This window comes from Myxocyprinus asiaticus, chromosome 47 (assembly GCF_019703515.2).
Source record: "Myxocyprinus asiaticus isolate MX2 ecotype Aquarium Trade chromosome 47, UBuf_Myxa_2, whole genome shotgun sequence".
NCBI classification, from domain to species: Eukaryota; Metazoa; Chordata; class Actinopteri; order Cypriniformes; family Catostomidae; genus Myxocyprinus; species Myxocyprinus asiaticus.
Window position 1 is genome coordinate 14,795,218 of NC_059390.1, and position 24,275 is coordinate 14,819,492.

The following is a 24,275-nucleotide window of genomic DNA, read 5'->3' on the forward strand; positions in this document are numbered from 1 at the left end:
CACTTTCCTGCAAAAAAACAAACAAACAAAAAAACATGCTCCTTTGAAATATATAATATATATTCTGTGTATTGAGCCAAAAGGTCAGTGTGACATTTCGATCATCTATTAGTCAGAAGTCTTCTCGTCATACAAATTCACGAACTTAAACTTTGGTACACAGCGGATGGCAAAATCTGTTCACATGAACTTGCATTTCAACATGTAAATGTTGTTTCTGAGAGTTTCAGTACCCTGTCAGTGACATTATACTGACTCGCCAAGCGGCATCTCCTGTCAGAAATTTTTTAATCGGCTCCAGCAAATTTACCTACCCTTGTGGTGCTACCAGAAGCGTGTTGCATCAGCAGAGGCAGTGCTGATTACACTAGGAAAATGCAACTCACATGTGCCTATCCGCCCAACATCACTTACCGCTTTGGCCACTGAGGGCAGTTTTGCTTTTCGGTAAGCATAGACCGAAGTAAGCTAAAGAAATTCAACTAACTGTTTCCGATTTCACTGTGAGATCAGTTTCTGCGTTTTTAGTCTCCCACTTTCAGATGCATTTAAATAGGAGTGAATGGACTGCGAGTGTATTGTGAATGCTGCTTAATACGTTTTCAATTTTAATTTCCTCCACCAAAAATGGAGATTAATGAATAAGCTCTCTGTTAGTGCATACTTTGGAAAACGATGATGTTAGAAAATGGAAAACATATTAGTGTGGATGTGGCCATAATCTGTCCTGTTGACCAAATTTTGAATAGACACTTGTTGGTAGATACCAGAAGTGTTTGAATTTTAATGAGAGTCGAGACATGGTGGCATGGAATGACCTGCTGCCTCTTAGCTCAGTCATGATGTTTTTATCAAGTATTTTAGTATAAATTGTAAGTATTTGTGACTTTTTTTTAACAGTTTGTAATTCAATGCTTACCTTATTTTGAAAACTCCTCTCTAGCAATGGCCCAGAGTCAGTGTATGTCATTGCAGCTGTGTTTTTTGTTTTGCGATTGTAATTGAGTCTTAATTGAAGTAGCCAGAGAGAGATTGGATGGAGAGAGGGAGAAACAAATTAATAATAGAAAATAAAAAAGATCAGAATGAGAAAGTTCAAACTGAATTTCATTTCTATTTCTAGAGGAGCAACTGTGAGAAAATAATAATAAAACAAAATCCAGACAGAAAGCTTCAAGGGAGTCCCTTCCATACAATAGATATCTTTTGATTAGCAAATATGTGGTCTCAGGCCTCTTTTCTGTTTTAGAGCAATGGTTTGGCCAAAAACCTGTATGACTTTCTTTCATGGAACACAAAAGTTGAATTTTTTAAGAAAATCCTGGCCACTCTTTTCCATGTAATGAAAGTGAATAAGGACTGCAGCGGTCAAGCCCCAAAATGACATGAAAAGCACCGTATTAGTAACGTAAAAGTGGTCCATACGACATGTGATATATTAACAGCTTTTATTTCTGTCTGTTCCTCACAAAAATCTATCGTATGTTATGGTAGACTTGGGATATAGCACATGAGTCATATAGACCACTTTCTCAATACTTTTATGGTGCTTTTTTTTTGTAATATTGGGACTTGACAGCCTCAGTTCCCATTCACTTTCATTGTATGGGAAAGAGTGGCCAACATATTCTTCAAAAATTCACCTTTTTTGTTCTTAAGAAAGTAATTCAGGTTTGGAATGACATAAGGGTGAATAAATAATGACATCATAAAATGTTTTGGGTGAACTATCCTTTTAAATGTGAAAAGGGGTGAACGATGAAATGATAAAGAGCTTTTCATTAGAACATGCCACATGAAGAATATCAGGGAGGAAGACGACGACAAGAAGATGCGCAGGAGATGCATTTGAATTCTGGACAGGTGCTCTGCAGGGTTTTTTAGTGCAGTGAAAGGTGAACGCATTTCTCATTTTAAGCACTTTCTGTCTCTCACAAAAATGAACTGCAGATGACTCTGATTCCTGCTTGCTGATTAAACACGTACCAGTGAGTCTGAGATCACAACACGGAGCACAAATAAACTGTTAATGAAGAACATCTTACATACACACTCATTCTCTTTCCTCATAATTCAATGTCAAGCCATCACATGTGTGATTTATGCTTGCAACAGTAATAATCTGGCATTAATATTTGTGTTTTTTGGCCTGGACTCATTTCCCATCCCTCGGGCAAGAAATATCATGTAACAACCAACTGATAAAAGCAATTAAACCACCGAGGGCAGGTGTGTGATGTATACATGAGTGTGTTTGTAAGGGTAGCAGTGCCTAGCTCAGTGCTGCATAGTGACAGCAATCTCTCCAGTGGCAATCTCAAAGGGCTGTGAAATTTTAATGAATGACATTGTCACAGCGTGAGAAAGATGCCAGTAGGCTGCCATGGAGGCACTTTATTCTTTATATATTTTCAGACCCATGAGGACACACCGATACACACACCTTCTGGCCACAGAGGATTTTTTTATTGATGGCAGACTTGATTCTCTTGCTGTCAGTTATATTGATTACTTGTGGATGAGTGGAGCTAATAAGGATTAGAACTCATGATGAGAGAGTTACACAGTCACGATTTTCTTATTAACCTTGTTAGCGCAGGACTACACACAGACACACACAGGGGCGAGTGGGGGAGAGAGGAGGGGGGTCTTGAATATCTCTATCCAGCTTGTGTTAATAAAAGCGTTTGGCAAAAATGATTGTCTTTGAAGTCGATAAAACACTATTTGTTGAATCCCTGTTGTAAAATCCCTTCAGTAAGAGCTGCTGTCTGTCTGTCTCTTACATTTTATCATGCACAGTATGTGAGCTTTTGTTTTAAAGGAAAAATGGAAATTCTGTCAACATATCCTCACGCACATGTTTTCTGACGATGATAGAATTTAAATTTTTGGGGTGAACTAACACTTTAATTTTATTTTTGAAACATTAGTTTCAGCTTCATCTTTTTTTATGTATCTTTCTTTCTAGGTGGTGCTGATGATAACCTGATCGAGGGAGGAGAGACTAAGTTCCTGTGTAACCGGGAGCCAGAAACATTACTGTCATCTTTCAGCCATTGCTTAGGTTGGTCCTGTTCACAAAGGTGCGTGTCAGCCGAACATGCTTTATGAAGCAGCGTTTCAGCAAGCAGTTTAAAATCTCCATCGCTTCATGTGTCTCTTCTGCCATAGCAGGTTTTTTTCCCATCTTTTCGTATTTTCATGGCCGGCAGCCATTGGCATTACCGAGCCTTTGCCATTGATTTTCATTTGTTGTGACGGTATCAATTGGAGCGTTCCATTTAGGCCTGCTCCACATTCAATTTTCCTTTCAATCTTCTAATCTATTGGATCATCGTTCCAGCCTACTAATGCCCTGTCATATTACCGCTCTAATACAGAGACATATCCCAAGCATGGTCATCCAGCCCACAACGTGACTGGACTTCCCAATACTCCTCTTGCTTGCAATTACATTTAAGCTATGGTGCATTGATTTTCTGTTTTTATTTTTTATTTTTCTCTCGAGATGGCCACTGTCACTGTCGCTCTCAGATGACTTGATGTTATTGTGTCCTGGATGTAACTTCTCCTCTCAGACTCTCTCTTGAAAGAGATGTTGGTGTTAATACATGCCCTTTGGATGATGTACAGTCAGCCTTATTATACCACGGACATAGGGAAGCCTGACTTTAAAAAGACTGGGCCCGTATTCACAAATATTTTTATCTTACCACTAGGAGTTCTCCAAAGAGTTTTTGCTTAAAAGCTTTTCTCAAAACTGCTAAGAATTTTACTCCTTTTACTCAGCAAATCCTAATGTAAGAGTAAGGCAGAGTTGATCTCGTTGCTATGATTACATCACATTTTATCAGCGTGCTCTTTTAAATCGACTAAAGTGATTGGTAGACAGGGAAACGCTATTTGTCAGCAAATTCCTCATAGACAGATATAGTGGGATGTAACAAATATAAGATACACTACCATTCAAAAGTTTGGGGTCACTTGCCTGAAATGTTTCTCATGATCTTAAAAATCTTTTTATTTGAAGGCGTATGCTTAAATGTTTGAAATTAGTTTTGTAGACAAAAATATAATTGTGCCAACATATTCATTTATTTAATTACAAAACTAAAATAAAACTAAAATAAAAAAGTTTTTGAAATGGATGACTTGGACCGAATAATTAAGAAAAGCAGCCACAAATGCCCAGCATATAGATGGGAACTCCTTCAATACTGTTTAAAAAGCATCCCAGGGTGATACCTCAAGAAATCTGCAAATTCTAGGCAAAGTGTGGCCACTTTGAAGATGCTAAAATATAACATAGTTTTTATTTATTTTAGATTTTTTTAGTCACAACATAATTCCCATATTTCCATTTGTATTATTCCATAGTTGTGATGACTTCACTATTATTCTAAAATGTGAAGGGAAAAAAAAAAAGAATGAGTAAGTGACCCTAAACTTTTGAACAGTAGTGTAGATAGATAGATAGATAGATAGATAGATCGTAAGCAAAAATGCAAACAAATAAGCTGTCACAAAAGCTAATAGAGGAGCTTATTTCATTACACAAGAAAGGCCATGGCTAAAAGTACATTTCCAAGGCACTTCAATTTCCAATAGACAAAGTTGGCAACACCATTGATACATTTTTAAAATATGGTACAGCAGCAACCTTCTTGGGTGTGGAAGAAAGCAAAACTTCACCAAGGGAAATGTTGACTTTTATATTCAAGAAGGAACCTGTGGAGTCCAGGAAGAATGTTTTATGGAGGTATGACACTAAACTGAAAATGAGTTTTAGACCCATGGGTCAGCAGTACGTCTGGAGTAAGAATGGCAAGGTGATGACAAGAACGACACCATCCCCACAGTCAAGCATGGAGGTGGGTCAGTCCTGTTATGGGGATGTTTTGCAGCTGCAGGAAATGGATATCGTGACATGTGACTGATGCCCTGGATTCTTTCAGGTATCTGGCCATTTTGGCAAAAATGTGATGCCTTCAGTGTGTAAATTGAAGCTCGGTGATCACTGAAATTTCAAGCAAGACAGTAACACCAAGGATACATCCAAGTTGTCCAAAATCTGGTTCAGGGATAGGTCGTGGTATGTCCTTGAATGGCCCTTTCACTCCATCATTAAAATCCCACTGAAAATCTTTGTTGGAATTTCAAGGAAGCGATGGAAGCATAGAAACCAAAGAATGTCAATGAGCTGGAAGCTTTTGCTCATGATAAATGTGTAATAATTCCAATAGAGAGGTGTCCGAAGCCTGAGATTACTTTCCTGAAAAGTGTGTTTGATGTTAAGTGTAAAAGATGCTCCACAAATGATTGATTTTGGGGGTTGAATATTTTTGACATGACATTTGTGGAGAGAATTTGTTATTTTTTATTTAAAAATTTGGGTAAACTGAACTCTTTGTTCTCAAATGTGTATTAAAAACTGAAATTGACTATTTACTGAGGTTTTAGTTGATGTGTTTTAATTCACATCACCAGAACGTCAGGGGGGTTGAATAATTTAATTGCAACTGTATCCACTACATCATGTAGCCCCACGATGGCTGTGAATGCCACTGTTTTTTTCTCTGCAGCGAGCGCGCATCCCGATGATGTGCAGTCGGGAGAGGGCATATATAGTTTGATAGATGATTCTGCAGATGGATGACAGAAATTCCCAATTCATCCGCGCCACACATTTTCACTTTGCCTGTGGCCAGAGAGCTTAAAGTTGTCAAAATGTATCTCTGGTGTAATTGGGTTGTTTCGGTTCTTTGGAGAATTAACTGCATCTCTAACTAACTTTGCAGTAATGAAAATACCCTCACGATTCAGATGATAATTTTTTTTTTTTTTGGCAATTAAATTTTTTTATTGATTCATATATATACACAACAAACCCAACACATATACAACGAATCAACATTTCACATTCAAACCCCACTAATATCCCTCCCCATTCACCAACCCCACCCTGACCTCCAACGAACACCCCTGTGGTCCCACATGATAACACACACACAAAAAAAAGAAAAAAAGAAAATATCATAAACATACATAATTAAACTAAACTACACTCTCCACATCCCCTCCCCGAGAGTCCCCCCAAAAGCTAAATAATTGCCCCATTTCTTAACAAATAATCCCAAAACCCCAGCCTTCTACTTGCCACCTCTTCGAAAGCAGCCACCCTCCCCATTTCCACACACTACTCTGAAAATGAGGGCACTCCATCTGACTTCCATCCCCTTAAAATAATTTGCCTGCCAATCATGAGACTGGTCAGAACCCAATTTTTTATGTGATTATCCCCCAAATTTATGACCGCCCCGTCACCCAAAATACAGAGTCTGGGACAAAGTAAAAATTGGATGCTCAAAACGTCACACATACAACTCTGAACTTTCAACCAAAATTCTTGGATCTTAACACCCCCCCAAAAAACCATGGATTGTGTCTCCATCTTCTGATTGGCATCGCCAGCATGTGGGTGTGTCTTTAAGACCAAGCCTATACAATCTAGAGGGGGTCCAATAGAATCTATGTAATATCTTAAAATGCATAAGGCGCACCCTTGCATCTCTAGATGCAGACTTGACATTTTTTAGAATCCTAGCACACACTTCCTCCTCCAATACCAAGTTTAAATCTTTCTTCCATAATCTCTTGATAGAAGTTAAGGCTCCGTCCCCCAGACTCTGAATTAACAGGGAATAATACACTGATGCCTCACGACCTTATCCAAAAGCAGTAATCACCTCTCCCAGAGTATCTGCCACTTTAGGGGGGTGTGAGCTATCACCAAAAAGAGTACAGAGCAGGTGACGCAGCTGTAAATACCTGAAGAACTGAGATCTGGGAATCTCAAAATGTTGAACCAAGTTTTCAAAAGATCTCAACACTCCACTCTCATATAGGTCACTGAGTGCAGTAACCCACCTCACAATCCACTCTGACCAGCAGAAAGGGGATCTTTCAATACATAATTTAGGGTTCAGCCATATGCTCGAGGCAACATTTAAATAAATGTCCAAATTAAACACTCTGGACACTTTTGTCCATACCATGTGCAAATGCGAGGTAACGGGGTGTGACTTAACTTCTCCAGTTAGTTTAATAGAAAGGCTTAGAAGGGGCAAGAACTTCCTGTTCAATACAAAACCAGGGTGGGGCTCTCTCAGGTGGAAAATCTTGGGTAGGCCTAGCCCATCTTTGTCAATCGGCCTATGTAACTTATTAAAATGTAATCTGGGACATTTACCATTCCAAATGAAGGAATTTGCTATACTAACAAATTGCTTTAAATAAGAGAGGGGGACATCTACAGGGAGAGGTTGTAACAAGTAGTTAAATTTTGGAATACAATTAATTTTAATAACATTAACCTTCCCAGTCATAGATAAATGTAATGAAGCCCACTTGCCCACATCGCTCGAAAACCTTTTTATTAAGGGGTCAAAATTAACTCTAACTAAATCAGACAAATTTGCTGGGAATAAAATGCCCAAATACTTATTGCCCTGTTTGAGCCACTGGAAGCGCCCGGCTGGAAAGCTGTTACTGGGCAGTACGCTGTCAGAGCCAAAGCTTTGGATTTAGACCAATTGACTCTGTATCCTGAGAACTTAGAAAAGGAATTAATAATTTTCTGGAGGCAAGGCATAGATTTAGTAGGGTCGGAGACAAATAATAAAATATCATCTGCGTAAAGCAAAAGCTTATGCGCCATACCTCCCGCCAACACCCCTGGCAAATCATCCTCCTTTCTTATCGTGGCTGCTAATGGATACAGGGCAAGACAGAACAATAATGGGGAAAGAGGGCAACCCTGCCAGGTGCCCCTATCCAGAGTAAAATAATCTGAAATTAATCCATTCGTTTGTACCGCCGCTACCGGGGTTCTATAAAGTAACTTAATCCATCCAATAAAAGTTTTTCCGAACCGTATATTTCCAGAATTAAAAAGATAATCCCTTTCTACCATATCAAACGCCTTTTTGGCATCAAGTGAGATGGCAGCGACCGGAGTCTGATCATTCACCACTGACCACATGATATTGATGAAATGCCTAAAGTTGTCAGAAGATCTAAGACCCAGAATAAACCCCACCTGATCTATATGTATAAGAGATGTCATAACTTTACTTAATCGGTTAGCCAGAATTTTTGACAATAATTTTACGTCTAGCTGGATCAGGGAAATTGAACGGTAACTCTTACACTCGCTTGGATCTTTGTCCTTTTTAAGAATCAGACTAATCCGGGCTTGAGTCATGGTTGGCGGAAGCTTTCCATTCTTTAATGATTCCGTATAAACTACTAACAAAAGTGGAGCCAGATCTGTTGCATAAGATCTAAAAAATTAAGCGGCAAAGCCATCTGGCCCCGGAGCCTTGCCTGTAGGCAAGGCCTTAATTCCCTCGCCAAGCTCCTCCAAGGTTATCTCAAGATAATTTTTTTGCTCAGTCGTCAGTTTAGGGAGTTCTAATGGTTCCACAAAGTTCAAAATATCTTCATCAGTAGACGAAGATGTGGAACTATAAAGATCAAGATAAAAAATTTAAAAGCATTATTAATATCAATGGCCGAAGTAAGTATTTCACCACCAGCAGATTTCACTGAGGGAATGCTAGAAAAAGACACTCTCTGTTTTATGTATCTAGCCAAAAGCTTCCCTGCTTTGTCCCCTGACTCAAAATATGACTGTCTTGCTCTAAATAGCCAAAACTCCACCTTCTGCGACAAAATAGTATTATATCTGTATTTCAATTGGGTCAATTCTCTGAGGCCATCAGATGACATTCGGCGCTTCAGCTCCGCCTCGGCACTTTTAACCCTCTGGGGTCAACGGACGCGCCGGCGCAACCTGCTGGATTTGTTCCTCATAACAGCAGAAACAGCTTAAAATACTCCGTCATTTTTGGGCAACAGATAAGTGTAAGACATCAGTAGAGACTATAAAGGGTCTACTTTTATTTGTGTACACTCACAATAACAAAAAAACCTTGTGCTTTTGTAAAATGAAGAAAATAAACAGAGTGCGCTTTCAGCCGTCTCTGTCTCCACGAGCATCTTTCTGAAACACGTCAAAAAAATGAAGTGAAACTCCGCGAATACTTATCACACAAACATGTAACATATGTCTAAAGAAAGCTTAAAATGTCTACTTTTAAAGAAAACAATTCAAATTTAAAACAAATATTCGCCTGCAGTGTAATCTGTATGAAACAAAGCGATGTACAGTTTCTCCTGGCTCAGCTCATTATCGCTAATGTAATCCCACCCACCAGCAGAACGCGCTATTCATACGGTAATGTGCTGAGGCGATCAGTGCAAATGGTAAACGCCCCCAACAGTGCCTTAAAAGCATCAAGTACATTCACATTTCTGTGCGTTTGGAAGATGGCACGCTACACAGGTGAGGAAGTTCCTGGATAGTGACGAAGAGTTCACATTTTCCTCAGAAGAAGAGCAGGAATCCAATGATGAATGTTTGCATTTTGAAGAGCGACTTGATCCAGCCAAGGATACAATTTCGGATGAGTAAGTCATTTAGTTTTACTTACATATTAGTTGACATGCTATTTTATATAAACATGTACATATTTTTTCGAGCTGGACTATAAGCTTGTGCTTGCAAATATCTGTTCGGGTGTAAATGTGAAAAATGTGCTGTAAATATGCCCATATTAGAATGATTTCTGAAGGATCATGTGACACGGAAGACTGCAGTAATGATGCTGAAAATTCAGCTTTGATCACAGGAATAAATTGCATTTTACAATATATTCAAATAGAAAACAGTTATTTTAAATTGTAAAAATATATCACAATATCACTGTTTTTCCTGTATATTGGATCAAATAAATGCAGCCTTGGTGAGCAGAAGAGACTTCTTTTAAAAACATTAACAAATCTTACCGATCTAAAACTTTTAAATGGTAGTGTAGGTCTAAAGTTTTTAAGTAAAGTCTTTATGTAAAGAAAATGTGTAGTCAGATTACTTCTTTAAACTTAAACTTGATTTTGTGAATAAGCTACAAACAATACATTCAATCATTAAGTCTCCTCCCAATATTATATCATGAGGGGTGCCAGTGGCTTGCAGCATCCCTTCAAGATCTATAAAAAAGCCCTGATCATCAGCATCAGGTGCGTAAATATTAGCCAAAATCAACTTTTGCCCCTGAATTTCAGGAGAACTTTTCTCAAACACGTTCCAAATCTACTTTGGTCGCTAGCAGATTAGCAGCTAATTCCCTCTCCGATGACTCCAGATAATCAATCCGTTTCTCGACGTCCCCGATTCTTGTAACCAACTCAGAGAATTTCAAAATTCCATCGCAGTGATCAATTGATGTATTACAGCAAGATCCTCCAAGTCTGCCACGACCTTCGCCAGCATTACAGACGTGCTCGACAGTTGACCTTGAATTTCTCCCTCCGCACCGTCCAAACTGAGTCTCTGGTCTGCGGCCCTGTCTGGGGTATCAGCTTGAGCACGTAAGTGTCTTTTAATGTCTCCAGAGCCCCAGAATTTTGAATTCTTTGACATGTTGACTTCATAGGACAGTTATGTAGCAGGGTGTATCGAATCTCACTGGTTTAAGACACAAAAAGAATCAAAAATCAGATAGACTTACATTGAAGGATGGCAATGAGTCCTATTCATGAGCCAGAATATCATAGAGACTTGGGGTAAGCTGTATTTACTCACAATACCATTGCAACTGCATAAAAACACATGCAATCACATAATAAAACAAGCACTAAGAGCCACTCCGAACACCTTTGTAGCTGCATAGCAACACCCTGAAAGCCATACACTAAACCTTAGCATCATGGTGTTGACTTTTGCACAGGCAAGCACAACTCTTTTTTTTTTAAATATTTTTTTCAAGAAAGTTCCAAATTAAAAATTATGCTTTGGTCATCTTTCGCTGTTAATCTGAGCACAAAAGTGTATGTCTGTTTTGTCTAAAGTCTGTCTTCAATAACTATTGTATCATTGTATCAGTCAGTAAGCTTTAACATGTACACTATTACCAAAAAACTTTCCAAGCTACTCAATAGGTCCAAAAGAACTGTCCATTTTAAACTGTCTGCTGATTGTCATTTAGAAAAAATCAGTTAACCTCCTTTTACCCTGCTATGGAGAGGACGCACCTGCTGCACACTGACGTTCAAGCCCTTTGCATTAATCTAAATGAGCTCTGCTTAGTTTTCATGTGAGCAGTGTGACAGGAACCAGGGGATGGGCAGAGGGCATGTCAGAAAGCTTTCTGTCTGAGATGAATGGCAGGCGGATCATCACTCCGACAGTAAGGACAGCTCATCTGGTCCCTGCTGGGGTGACGGACCGAACAAATGAATGCATGAATAAACAAGTGACTGCTCTCCACCTTTTGCCTGCCGCCACATAATGGCTGCTATCAGTCATAGTCCTCAGCAAGGAGCACAATGTGTAGGTGCCTATCTTTGGCTGTGTTTAGGGGCTCCAGGGTCCACTGTGCTGTTCTCTGGAGCAGGCTTGTGTTTCTAGCATTAATACACATTGGAGAAAGCCATCCGTTTACATTCCCAATCATCTCAATGGCAGTTGCTGGGTTGGTGTGTGGTGACCCTGGAAGTACACAGCCTTCTTGATGCACTCAGTTCCACCAAAGTCCCTTTAAATCAATTCAAGTCACTGTTCGCAACTTATCCGGGCAGCCTGCAGGAAGCTATTTTCTTTGGATACAAGTACAGTTCCTTTCAACTTGATTGGGGAAAGACCTACATCTCCTAAATTCTTGGTCATGATTACATGCAAATTACATATTTCGAATCAGAAATAAAATCCGATAATATTCGTATTATAAATCATGCTTCATTAACTCAGATCATGCTAAAAAAATCTAGTTTTCAGGCTGGTCCAGCTAATGCACATGTGCATTCTCGATGAAAACAGACAGGCCTTGTCTCTATCATAAAGATGATTGGCTCTTGTAACTGTAAGGTGGGACTACCATTTCTGAAACCGCCATATTCAGTGTTCAAATTTCTCCCATTCAAAAATTTACAATGGTCTCGTCTCATTCTATACAGTCTCTTGTTACATATTTAGTATATTTTGAGCCAGTCACCTGAGACATAAATGCAATTTGACTAATCATTTTGGATCTGCAGGAAAATGACATCAAGACAGGCTGAAAATGCTGATTGGCTGATGGCACCACAAGAGATCTTAGCTCTTCACTAGTGACTATCCTGAGCTTTGACTTCAAAAGCAAAAGAAAAAAAAGTCAAGTTCACAATTTTAAGTGCACTACAAAAAAGCTGGTCATTGACAAAATATCTGTGGTAATATAAAATATGCAATTTATATACTTGCAAAAAATTTTTTTTGCAGAATGCATGACTACTTTTGTATGGATGTCAGTGGAGAAAGATGCTTTTTGCCCCATAGAATAGTCTAAGTATAGCATCTACCAGCAGAGGCTACCTGGGCCATGCTAACCAGCTAAACTTGACCCCTTGGTTCAACCCTACATCCAGATCAAACTGCACATGTGTAGACTGATACAGGGGTTTGTTTTATCAGTGACCGAGAAGAAATGTGCATCAGATCAATAAAGGTTCTTAATGTTACTGCCAATCTATTCGTCATGCAATTTGTGATCAATAGATGCTCTGGAAGAGGCTGACGTTGAAGATCTCAGAGGTGTGGAGTTGATGCTTTTTTGATTGATGCTGGGCAGGAGCAGTCTGAGGGCATCGATATTCCCTTTAGGTCACTTCACACCCTCTCCAGATCTGCTCACTGTACGCTAATATATGGGCTCTGTATCCACTGTATAGCGTGAAGAGCGAAAACACTTTGCAGAGGATCAAATCTCCCCTGATAGATCAATACTGTTGCTCCATAAAGACCTGTTTGTGTGTGTGTCTGTATATGTTTTCGTTGCCATTTTATTGGTGGGGCTTGTGGTGGGAGTGTGCTTTCAGCAATCTGAAAGGACTTGCGTTTCATGTTTTATGCTAGTCTGTTAGTTTGTGTTTAATATGTGTGTTGAATTATTTTGTATACAGCAACTTTAGAGACATGTGGACACATCTCGATTTAGAAACTCTATACAAAGTTTAAAAAATAAGGGGTTTTGCCCACTGGTCACTTAAAACTCAAGTGTGTAATTTACGAGCCACAATGGCCACCAAACGCAGTTATAAAAATAAACATTGTTTTCAAACATCTTTCCCGAATGCTCATGCTGACTGCAACTAGTCACCCAAAAAATATTAAAAGATGGAAAAAGATTTGTAGAGACTTCGACTGTTTCAGTTTTCCACAGGCTTAAATGGGATAAGTGTGTTGTTTAATGTGTGTATTTGGCCATGTTTGTGTATTGTATATAATTTGCCTGCACATCTTTTGAGGTGGACTTCACATATGCACATATGCATGCATGGGTCACACTGCAGTGAGGAGAGACGGAGCAGGTAGGAGGTAATTTAGTTTGACTTGTTGGGCCTCACACTGACATTTGAGTGGCATTTAAACCATCCTGCCCTGACTGAGGTTGGCATTTTGAAAAGGGGGCACTCTTTACTTGCTGTAATTTCTCCCCTCGTCTGCATCCATGCACAATGGTGATTAGGGCTGGCTGGACCCAAAGTCTGTGAGATAACACCCCAGCCAGAGAGAAGATGTTGGGGCCACTGGCCTCACTGTGCTGGATGGATGCATAGATGGATGAATGTTTGGTAAATAAATTAATTCACTTTATTTCATTTATATTTACATTTATATTTCATTTAGTTTACAGCAAAAATAACGAAATCTCTCTCGCACACACAAATACATACATACTGAAACATTGCTTGTGTTGTGTGCCAGAAAAATCTCTATATTTGTCTGTTCACATTTATATTTCTCCCCTTTTCTCTCTTTGTTTTCCTCCTCTTTCCTGTAGCTCTCAGTTTCAGAGTCTCCTCCATCACTTTCACACATAGATAGATAAAATTGTAGGTAATTGTAAAACTCAGCCTGTTTTCTGTTGTAGCACTTTTATTTTTGACATCTTTTTTCCGTCCCCACTTTTTGATTTCTCTCTCTCTCTCACTTATGTCTCTCTCTTACTCAAGTGATCAATTACTTCAAAGGGATGAGAAAAAGCAATTCTGCAGATCATAGAGGAGGCTATTTGAGAAGTGTCAAAATTTTAAAGTTATTGATGGCAGGGGCCAATTTCCTGGACAGTTTAGTTTACTGGAAAGAGTTAGAAATCACTGGTGGTGGAGAGTTAAAGACATTTTCAACAGTGCTGTTTCAGTTTGACTGTTTGTGACCACAGGCATAAATGTAACTTTGTGCTAAATGCTTTAAGTTTTTTTCTTTTCTTTTTTTTTTCTTCTTATGTTTCCTTTGGAACTGGGTTAACATATTGATTGTATTTTAAATGGATAGTTCCCCCCAAAATGAAATCATTATTTGCTCACTATCAAGTTGCTCCAAACCTGTATATCTTACTTTCTTCCATAGAACACACATGCATGTACGCACGCACGCACGCACACACACACAAAAGTTATGCAGAATGTTTGCCAGAATGTGTCACCATTCACAATCAGTGCATCTTTTTTTTCCTATACAATAAAACTGAATGGTGACTGAGGCTAATATTTTGCCTAAGAACTCCTTTTGTATTCTTTGGAAGAAAGTAATATGGGTTTGGAACAACACAAGGTTGAGTAAATTATTATTGAATTTTAATTTTGGAGTGAACTATCCCTTTAACTATACAATTAGCTTGTAGTCCAGAGAGCAGTTCCTAAAAAAAAAAAATACAAGTACAGCTAAAAGTAAGGAAGACCATTTTCTTGATTTAGGAAAATATGGTAGTCATAGTTCGTCATAAATTGAATATATGACTGATCACATTAATAATTCCTTTGTTGAAGCAAGTACACTTTTGTAAGATTTTATTTTTGTGAGGGTTTGTGTGGACATTTTCAAGAGCTTAGGTGTACTTCAAACGAACACATTCTTGTACTCAAAAGCAGCGAGAATCAGCACAATGGTCAAAGATGTCCATCAGCGCATTATTATATTAACCCTTGTGTTGTGTTCATTTTATCTTCCCGGTCAAAATGACCGGCCCACTAAGATTGTTTATTAATCTCTCATATTGCAAATATTATCAAACAATATTGCATTAGATATTTTTATCAATTTCTTTTTTTAGTAATTATGACAGGTTTTTATACCTTTTTGATCATTTTAAAGCTTAGAATCTCGACTGCACAAGCTGATCTTACCACTCTTGATCCAAAACTCTTGACATATTGTCTTATTTGTGAGGTGATAAAAACTTTTCCAAAGATGTTTAACAATGGTGGAAATGTGTTCTGTCATTCACTCAGTTTGACAGTCAGAAAGCTATCTGTCATCATGAACCAATCAGCTGATAGTGATGAAATGTGAGGGACCTAATCAGACCCTTGAGCGTGCTTATAGTTTTAAAGCGACAACTATCCCACAACTATCAGTGTGATCCTTTACTCTTGGTTGGTCCGAATATGTGCTGACAGCAAAAGAGCAGGGAAGACTTCTCTCTTATCATGGCACTTTGTTTCTACGCTGCCCTATCACCATGGCAGTCTTCCTAACTTGTGTAGGGCAAGACGTGAGATAAGGCTAAGGATGGATGGATAGAAAATCAATCTAAAATTGACCACTTAAAAACGTGGCTATTTGATTAACAATAGGGAGGAATATATGACTAAATGGATAAAGTCAGTAATAGGTTTATGTTTAGTAATATGGATATAAAATAAGCAATAAATTGACATTTTAAACCACTTTTAGTAAGGCTTATTCAATGCTTTTGGTGTGGCAGTGTGTGTCACTGTCTCCTGCATTTTGCTGCCCCTTCAGCTTATCGCGGCCCACTTTGGCATATCGTGGACCCGTGTGTGGCCGGCCCACTGGGAAAATTCCCGGTTCTCCCAATGGCCCATCCACCTCTGGTCACTGCAATTATATGCTGTGATTGGAGAGAGATGGAGTGGATTTGTTTAGCTTCCTCTAATGGCTCACTTAGGGTTTTTGTCAGGCTGTAATCAGCTACTCACTGCAAAAAATAATTTTCTTAATTAGAATTTTGTCTCGTCGTGTCTGTTGACCAGCAAAATGTAAAATCTGACAAAATGTAATAAACTTTGTTTTAAACAAGAAAAAAATTTAATAATAATCTGCCAATGGGGTAAGACAAATAAACTTTTTTCTCTGAAATAAGATGTTTTTAGATATAGTTTAGATAGTTTAGATATTTTTACTGAAAAACAAAGTCAAAAATACTAATTAAGAAATGTTTTTTTTTTTTTTTTTTTTTTTTTTTTTTTGCAGTGCTGTCAGTCGCTTTTGTTGTGCCTCTCTCTTTCTCTTTCTTTCTCTCTCTGTCTCTCGCTTTTCCTTCCCTCTGTGTAGACATAGATTAGAGGTGAGCCATCGATTCTCTGCTTGTATGTGCGTCTTGCAGTGTCTCAAACTGATTTGGTGTCCTCTGGGAACAGGAAGGACAAACGGTCCCTGCACATTTACTTTAGTCTGTCCTCCACAGCTGAAAGCGCTAAACAACTCCTGTTTTAAAATTACTGACCAACTTTTTTGAAAATTGCAGTATACAGATCCTTTTAATATTGTTTTAAAGCACTGATGGGTGTTTTTAATATTACGAATCACAGTGTACAGCTGAAAGTCAACATAAAATCAAAAACTTAATTTCATAATACATGTTACTGGTTTTATTGTGAGATGAATCTGTATGCATTATTCCAAAGAAAACAAATCGCCTTCCAAATCTTTTATAACAATATACTGTAACTAACTCGTGTGACTTTCGTGAAAAGACTTTTCCCCACCTAACATTTTTTTTATTGATGAATGCAATCACTCTGAAATACGCCACAATACAGAAGTAAAATTACTCCTACCTAGCGACTAATATTTAGATCTTTGTCCTAACTGTGAAACAACAAACCAATGCGTATGTTCATCATGGCTCTTGTTTCTGCATTCAGCTTTGTATGCTTTGTTTACATCCAGTGTACATTAGAATTCAGCTTGAGCGTCATTGCCTGCGTGCCTGTCTTAACAGTATCCTCGACTGGACCTTTTCTTTCTTTTTAATCTTTTCTCATATATCCAGGGATTTTCTTGGGTAAATAACCTCTCTCTCTCTCGTGTGCAGAAACACTATGAGGCATAGCTGTGAATATTGCACTGCATTATACATCAGAGAGAGAGAGAGTGAGTGAGAGAACAAGGGAGAGGAAGAATGCATTTTTCCACTGTGTTAAGGTTAGAGAACAGGCAGAGGTAGCAGCACAACTATTTGTTTTGCACGGCAGTGACATACATCCACGCTTTTATGAAGGGAGAGGGTGAATCTCTGCTGTGCTGTCTTTTTTTACTCCCCCTCGTCTATGGTATGGCTTTATCTTCAGATGGCCTTTATCTCTCTTGTCTCTCCAGTGCTCACTGGCATAAGTAAATACTAAAGAGCTGGGTATCGAACAAAAGATTTGCTTTGAAAAAGTGCCACTTCAGCAAGTTGACTTTGTGTCTCACTAACTTTCGATTTTAATAAAGCCACACGTTTGCCAGTGAACATAGGTTAGATTTGACATGCCAGTGGGGGTCTAAGCCCTGACTTTTTGTTGTTGTTTATTGTTGTAGTTAAAAGTGGTTGTGGGGGGCCTGGGTAGCTCAGCGAGTATTGACGCTGACTACCACCCCTGGAGTCGCGAGTTCGAATCCAAGGTGTGCTGAGTGACTCCAGCCAGGTCTCCTAAGCAACCAAATTGGCCCAGTTGCTAGGGAGGGTAGAGTCACATGGGGTAACCTCCTCGTGGTCGCTATAATGTGGTTCTTGCGCTCGGTGGGGCGCATGGTGAATTGTGCGTGGATGCCGCAGAGAATAGCGTTAAGCCTCCACACGCGCTATGTCTCTGCAGTAACGTGCTAAACAAGCCACGTGAAAAGATGCACAGATTTACGGTCTCAGACGCGGAGGCAACTGATATTCGTCCTCCGTCACTCGGATTGAGGCGAGTCACTATGCCACCATGAGGACTTGGAGCACATTGGATATTGGGCATTTCAAATAAAAAATAAAAAATAAAAAAACCGTTAATGGCATAACCACTGAGTGTTTTTTGTTCTGTTTGTTTAGTTTTTTTTTTGTTTTTTTGTTTTGTTTTGTTTGTATACTATGCATAGTATACTGTACAACTACCTGGAAGACTTTCTACATTTGGTGAAACATTTGACAGTATACAAGAGTACACACTGTGCTGGGTACAGTATCCCACAATGCAATGCTCTTGGCTTCCATTTTCCATATGATGAATGAACTGTAAGTAATAGTTGTGATTTCCAACATCTTTTTTTCTTTTCTCATTATTATGATCTTGCAAAAAGTGAACAGATTTAAACAAACTGGATGCCACTGAATTAAACATGCATGTGACGCGATGTAGCATGCTGCTGCTGTTTGAAATGTTTGTAAAACATTTGCTGTTTCATATGTCTAGGCAGTCTAAATTTTATACCGCAATATTTATGAATCAGTAGGCTATTATTTCTCTTGTATCCTGCATTAGAGTGCCTCTTACAGGTGTGCATAAATAACTGGCAAGGAGAAACCATAACCCTTATTTTTAAAGCTTCCAACTTTAAATGCAGTAACTGAAGACACCCCAATTATCAACCTGTGTAATATGACTCATTTAAATCAGGTGTTGAGTTGTGTGTATGTGACAAAAAAATAAAAAATAAATAATAATAATAAGGAAAGAAAAAAAAAATATTTCTTTAAATGATAAGCTGCTAGAGTAGCCCATCTTGTTGCTAAGTGGTAGCCAGGGAAGGTGTGCACGGCGAGAGAGCTGTTGTCAAGGTAAGTGTCTGAAGTCTAAGCGGAATCGATGAATAGCTGGAAAAAAATAATTCTCCATATCCATATGGCTGCTTCTACAGCCTTATACCACAGGACGGTCAGGGGTTCACACAAACACATGCACGCATCCCCATCTACACACTTCTGTCTGCCTTTTTCCAACAGAGTTGTGATGAGACCCCCACTTTCATACCTCATCAGTCAATGGCCGGCCAGTTGTCATACGCACACACACATACAGTACACACAGCTGTGAAGAAAAAAGACCTGTGTCATGAAAATGTGATTTATACTATGTAAGAAGCCAAACTTTTATCTCCTGGACGAGCTAAAGCACCCTAGGCGAGCGAAGCCTTCGAAAGAGTCGTTTTAAAATGAGTTAGTTTTGGATGATCACTGTGTTTAATGTACTGTTCCAGCCATGGAAGTAATGCCAATAACGCAGGTCTTGCTTTCTGTGGATCGCAGCTTTTAGCACTGCTTCTTTGCCTTATTACACTTGTCACGGAGCCCCTTCCTCTTTTGGCGACAAGTTATCTGATCTGACTTAATAAAAATCGCAATATTTCTCCATGCATTTGTCATGGCCATGCTGTCTTTGTGGAGTTTGTGTTGTGCATCATAAAAAAAGTGTACTTCTGCACAATCTCTGAGAGACAGGCTTCAAAATGATCCATTTTAATGACAATTAATACCAACTCAGCTGGCATGTAAAAAAAAAAAAAAAAAACGTCACGTCCAAACCACACCCATGATTAGTTTTAACCAGTCATCAATGCTCTTTGACCAGCCTAGTTCTCCTTGGTCAAGAATTCCACGCATTGGATTCAAAACGCATTGAAAGAACAAAAACACCATTGCATTTTGTAATCACTTGTGGCCGAACTAAGCGAACCCTGTTCGCCTAGTAAGTATAAATTAGCCTTTAGGCAGCTCATGAATCCTCTCTGTATGTTATTAAAAATTTACGCAGCCCAGTAACATCTCTAATGCAGTGATAGTCATCACTATGGCCCAGAATAGCCATGGCTAGCTGCAGACACCCAGCTATGCATTAAACATGCCTCTTCTCTCTCTCTCTCTCTCTCTCTCTCTCTCTCTCTCTCTCTCTCTCTCTCTCTTAAACCAGACATAGATACAGTAATGACCAAAACATATCATAAAAGCTCAGTGCCTGTACACCTACCTAATGACCTTTGACCCTGGCAGTACACCGCTATTCCTCCTGTTGTCAAGTGAGACTACATTCACTGCACCGCTGGACAGCTCCCCATTAATAACATTGTTCAGTGCAGCGGTCAGTCCAGTCTCATGCACAAACTCACACAATGACTTTTCACTATAATAATGATATCGAGTACCTCTCACCTATGCATTTGAATTTATTGTCAAAACAATGTCTACACATTTTTTACCTATTCTCGTTTCATTCCTTTTTAGCTCTTTGTCTGTCTATACCATAGAAACATAGAGTCTTTCGGTACGTTCCAACTGACCTATAGTTCCCTCCAAAGGGAACTTCACAGGGTTTTTGGCCAATTTTTGTAAGATTCCAAATCATAAGGTGTGTGAAAAGGAAGGAGGAGGTGGATAAGGAAATGAACAGTCATTGCATAGTCACTGATGTACATTAATTTAAATATACAGTCTAACATATTTAATATAATGATTTAAAAAAATGACACATGAAAATATAGTAATTTGTATCTGTTTGGAAATATCAGAGTATTTTAAAAATATGATTTTTCAGGCCGGGAAATTAATAAAATCTTAGAAAATCATGGATATTTCTATAGTGAACATACAATTCTCAGGTTATGCTCAGTTCTAAAATATTTAATTGCCCCAGAATTGTTCTTTTCAGTGTAGTTTCTATTAAAATATATATATATATTTTCATTCTTATCCATAATTATGCACGACAGGGAAGTCTTCTAGTTTCTTCTATTTTTTTTTTTTTAAATGTAAAAAAAAAATTGCCATCACATAGGATAGCTCTACCTACTGTGAAATTTAATTGGTCAAGAATCCTGTGCATTAGACTCTTCTGATTCTTTGTGGAAAGACAAATTGTTTGTTGCTGGAAACTTGTCACATCACATCTGATTATGACAAAGTGAAAGGTGGTGAGGTATGTGTGCTTTTTTGGCAAACATGCTCTCCTCCCTTACAGAGGGACCACTCACTTTTGACGATAGAGAAGATGTTTAAATGTATCAGTCAGTGAAATATTGTTAGAATAATGTTTTTGAAAGCATCTAAAGCTTTACAGGAAATGGGGATTTACTGAATGTGATTTATATGTATGTGTGCTCTTTGTTTTTTAAGGTCAGATGACTTTCTTGGTTACATCAATGGTCTACACCTTTCATCTTAATACCTAAATGTGTGTGTGTTTATGTGTTTTTTGTGTGTGTCCCTGCATCTTTGTGTTTCACTTCCCTGAGCGGAGTGTAGGTGCCACTCTCTGTTGGCGCAGAGCCACAGAACTCTGGCAACTACATCACAGCAGCCTTTGATTTGCCAGCCTTTCCAGGTCGACGAGCTGATGCCTGATAATAATGTTGTTTGATTGCTGAAGTGGAGAGGTAATTGATTGATCCTTTGGTGTGTCTGGGGTCAGGCTTCAGAAGAAAGCTGCTCTCTGGTGTTGATTCGTCAGGGAACAGATTCTTCACTTTCTCCAGCTCTTTCAATCACCAGAAAGATGAGCAAAGGAGGAAAAGTAGATGAAAAAGGAAGAGAGGAAAGTGGCCATTTCAGAGCTGGTCAAAATGGAAATTGTGAATGCCTTCTTGTATGAGAAACAAGCTGTGTCCGAAACCAAAGGCAGCTGACTCGCTAATTGATTACAGCAACTGCATTTTAGTGTGGCTAAATGGTGTAAATATAGCAAAATCAATGCGTTTTCAAATAAAAATGTATTAGTGTTTCGATGCAATGTGCTGCGCATGTCCGTTGTAGGCATAACAGCTTTACATGACATGGACAATATGTTATTGACGGTCAGAAACACTGATATGGACATGTTTTAAGCACGCTTTCTGAAAAAATAACAGCAGCCTCAATTCTAAGCAAATAACTGAAGTAATGGCATGTAGTATGTACGCAGCTATTGCTTATACATACTGTACATAGAGCGAGATGCACAAAGCCTTTTGGCTTATAAACTTTAATTGGATTATTGAATTGGACTATATATTTCTACATTAATTAAACTCAAGGTCAAACATTTGCCGCTCAGTGGTCCAGCACATGCTTTTGGGAAACTGCAGATTTAACAATACAAATTAGAGTTACAGTTGTGCTCAAAAGTTTGCATACCCTGTCAGAAATTTTGAAATTTTGACATTTTTGAAGCCATTTATTATTACATAGTTTTTTGGCTCCTTTTTAAATCATAATGATAACAGAAATCACCTAAATGGCCCTGATCAAAAGTTTACATACCCTTGAATGTTTGGCCTTGTTACAGACATACAAGGTGACACACATAGGTTTAAATGGCAATTAAAGGTTAATTTCCCACACCTGTGGCTTTTTAAATTGCAATTAGTGTCTGTATGTAAATAGTCAATGAGTTTGTTAGCTCTCACGTGGATGCACTGAGGAGGCTAGATACTGAGCCATGGGGAGCAGAAAAGAACTGTCAAAAGACCTGTGTAACAATGTAATGGAACTTTATAAAGATGGAAAAGGATATAAAAAGATATCCAAAGCCTTGAAAATGCCAGTCAGTACTGTTCAATCACTTATTAAGAAGTGGAAAATTCGGGGATCTCTTGATACCAAGCCAAGGTCAGGTAGACCAAGAAAGATTTCTGCCACAACTGCCAGAAGAATTGTTCGGGATACAAAGAAAAACCCACAGGTAACCCCAGAAGAAATACAGGCTGCTCTGGAAAAAGATGGTGTGGTTGTTTCAGGGAGCACAATACAATGGTACTTATACAAATATCAGCTGCATGGTCGAATTGCCAGAAAGAAGCCTTGACTGCTCCAATGCCACAAAAAAGCCCAGTTACAATATACCTTGACACGCCTCACAGCTTCTGGCACACTGTAATTTGGAGTGACGAGACCAAAATAGAGCTTTATGGTCACAAACATAAGCGCTATGTTTGGAGAGGGGTCAACAAGGCCTAAAGTGAAAAGAATACCATCCCCACTGTGAAGCATGGTGGTGGCTCACTGATGTTTTGGGGGTGTGTGAGCTCTAAAGGCATGGGGAATCTTGTGAAAATTGATGACATGATGAATGCAGCATGTTATCAGAAAATACTGGCAGACAATTTGCATTCTTCTGCACGAAAGCTGTGCATGGGACGCTCTTGGACTTTCCAGCATGACAATGACCCTAAGCACAAGGCCAAGTTGACCCTCCAGTGGTTACAGCAGAAAAAGGTGAAGGTTCTGGAATGACCATCATAGTCTCCTGACCTTAATATAATCGAGCCACTCTGGGGAGATCTCAAACATGTGGTTCATGCAAGACGACCAAAGACTTTGCATGATCTGGAGGCATTTTGCCAAGACGAATGGGCAACTATACCACCTGCAAGAATTTTTGGCCTCATAGACAACTATTACAAAAGACTGCACGCTGTCATTGATGCTAAAGGAGGCAATACACAGTATTAAGAACTAAGGGTATGCAGACTTTTGAACAGGGGTCATTTCATTTTTTTCTTTGTTGCCATGTTTTATGATTGTGCCATTCTGTTATAGCCTACAGTTGAATATGAATCCCATAAGAAATAAAAGAAATGTGTTTTGCCTGCTCACTCATGTTTTCTTTAAAAATGGTACATATATTACCAATCCTCCAAGGGTATGCAAACTTTTGAGCACAACTGTAAATGCAAATCAAAGCATATAATTGACAATTACGGGTGATGACTGAAGGCCTGTGTTCCTGGCCATAGGACCTGATCATAGGACAGCAACCATATGCCTTCTGAGTGATTGCCACGGGCACACTTCCTGTGCATCAATGGCTACACTCACATAGTCAGTGTTTAAGAATCACAAACGCATTTACTAACCAGTGTGTCTTCGAATTGTCCTGTTCATACAGTGTCATACAGGAGTGACTCGAGTACTGTCTGTATGAATATATTACCATTTTCAAGCCCCTTTTCTATTCTCATAATTACCTTAACGCCTGCAACCATAGCTAGTGAATACAGTAAATATGAAATATGGCAACACAGTCTTATGACAGTTGACACAGAGTTATTTAAAATGACTCCGATCAAGGTATGAGTTCTGTCAAACCTTAATTAACCACCAGCAGCTTTGAATGATTTTAAATAATTCAAAAATTCAGTGTAAAGTGTAGCA

At 38.8% G+C, this 24,275-nt stretch overlaps 1 pseudogene; it reads left to right on the top strand.

Annotated features, from left to right (window-relative positions):
- LOC127436600 (exocyst complex component 4-like) overlaps positions 1–24,275 on the top strand; it is a 190,938-nt pseudogene that overhangs the window by 80,264 nt on the left and 86,399 nt on the right.